Below are 2,500 nucleotides of genomic sequence, written 5' to 3'. Positions count from 1 at the left end.
GGCATGAAACTTCCAGAGGCATTTGCAGCAGGAATGCATGTGCAGTCAAAAAAGTGAATATTTTTCACGGATAGACCCCGTGAAACGCTAGAAATTGGCGGCGATGTCTCTCTTGTGGCTCACGGGGCTGTTAGGGTGGCACAGAAATCCCTCGGAATGGGAAAACGGGTCATTTTCGTGTCGCCACATTGCATGCGAACCGCATGAAACTTCCAGAGGCATTTGCAGCAGAAATGCATGTGCAGTCAAAAAATTGAATATTTTTCACGGATAGACCCCGTGAAACGCTAGAAATTGGCGGGGATGTGTCTCTTGTGGCTCACGGGGCTGTTAGGGTGGCACAGAAATCCCTCGGAATGGGAAAAAACGGGTCATTTTCGTGTCGCCACATTGCATGCGAACCGCATGAAACTTCCAGAGGCATTTGCAGCAGGAATGCATGTGCACTCAAAAAATGTGATATTTTTCACGGAGAGACCCCGTGAAACGCTAGAAGTGGGCGGGGATGTCTCTCTTGTGGCTCACGGGGCTGTTAGGGTGGCACAGAAATCCCTCGGAATGGGAAAACGGGTCATTTTCGTGTCGCCACATTGCATACGAACCGCATGAAACTTCCAGAGGCATTTGCAGCAGGAATGCATGTGCACTCAAAAAAGTGAATATTTCTCACGGATAGACCCCGTGATACGCTAGAAATTGGCGGGGATGTCTCTCTTGTGGCTCACGGGGCTGTTAGGGTGGCACAGAAATCCCTCGGAATGGGAAAACGGGTCATTTTCGTGTCGCCACATTGCATGCGAACCGCATGCAACTTCCAGAGGCATTTGCAGCAGAAATGCATGTGCAGTCAAAAAAAAATTGATATTTTTCACGGATAGACCCCGTGAAACGCTAGAAATTGGCGGGGATGTGTCTCTTGTGGCTCACGGGGCTGTTCGGGTCGCACAGAAATCCCTGGGAATGGGAAAACGGGTCATTTTCGTGTTGCCACATTGCGTACGAACCGCATGAAACTTCCAGAGGCATTTGCAGCAGGAATGCATGTGCACTCAAAAACTTCTATATGTTTCACGGATAGACCCCGTGAAACGCTAGAAATTGGCGGGGATGTGTCTCTTGTGGCTCACGGGGCTGTTAGGGTGGCACAGAACTCCCTCGGAATGGGAAAAGGGGTCATTTTCGTGTTGCCACATTGCATAGGAACGCCATGAAACTTCCAGAGGCATTTGCAGCAGAAAGGCACGTGCACTCAAAAATTTTAATATTTTTCACGCATAGACCCCGTCAAACGCTAGAAGTTGGCGGGGATGTCTCTCTTGTGGCTCACGGGGCTGTTAGGGTCGCACAGAAATGCCTCGGAATGGGAAAACGGGTCATTTTTGTGTGGCCACATTGCATAGGAACGGCATGAAACTTCCAGAGGCATTTGCAGCAGGAATGCATGTGCACTCAAAAACGTCTATATTTTTCACGGATAGACCCCGTGAAACGCTATAAATTGGCGGGGATGTCTCTCTTGTGGCTCACGGGCGCTGTTAGTTAGGGTCGCACAGAAATCCCTCGGAATGGGAAAAGGGGTCATTTTCGTGTTGCCACATTGCGTACGAACGGCATGAAACTTCCAGAGGCATCTGCAGCAGAAATGCATGTGCACTCAAAAACGTCTATATTTTTCACGGATAGACCCCGTGAAACGCTAGAAATTGGCGGGGATGTGTCTCTTGTGGCTCACGGGGCTGTTAGGGTCGCACAGAAATCCCTCGGAATGGGAAAACGGGTCATTTTCGTGTTGCCACAATTGGCATACGAACGGCATGAAACTTCCAGAGGCATTTGCAGCAGAAATACATGTGCACTCAAAAACGTGAATATTTTTTCACGGATAGACCCCGTCAAACGCTCGAATTTGGCGGGGATGTTTCTCTTGTGGGTCACGGGGCTGTTCGGCTCGCACAGAACTCCCTTGGTCCACCTGATTCGTGCATACAGGCAGCAACTAAAACTCTGTAAACCTGCTGTGAGGACATCTAAACAGTGGACCAGTGAGGCTGTGGAAGATTTGCGGGCGTGCTTAGACTGTACTGACTGGGATATGTTCACGACTGCTACCAATAGTCTGGATGAACTCACAGAGGCTGTGTACATCAGCTTCTGTGAGGACTGCTGTATCCCAACACGTACCAGGGTGAACTTTAACAACAACAAGCCCTGGTTCTCAGCAAAGCTCAAAAGGTTGAGGTTGGAGAAGGAGGAAGCGTTTAGGAGTGGGGATAGAGACAGATTCAAGGAGTCGAAGAACAGGTTTAGCAAAGCGGTGAGAGAGGCTAAACGACTGTACTCAGAGACACTAAAACACCAGTTCTCTACTAACGACGCTGCTTCTGTCTGCCAAAGGGCTCAGGCACATCACCAACTACAAACCCAGAGCGCCCCACACCACTAACGACTCCCGCCTAGCCAACGACCTGAACGAGTTCTACCGTAGATTTGAAAGACAATT

The sequence above is a fragment of the Petromyzon marinus genome, unplaced genomic scaffold (assembly GCF_048934315.1).
Source record: "Petromyzon marinus isolate PM22_M1 ecotype Great Lakes invasive population unplaced genomic scaffold, UKy_Petmar_22M1.pri1.0 PM_G_Scaffold_18, whole genome shotgun sequence".
Taxonomy (NCBI): Eukaryota; Metazoa; Chordata; class Hyperoartia; order Petromyzontiformes; family Petromyzontidae; genus Petromyzon; species Petromyzon marinus.
Note: the sequence above shows the minus strand (reverse complement) of the source record.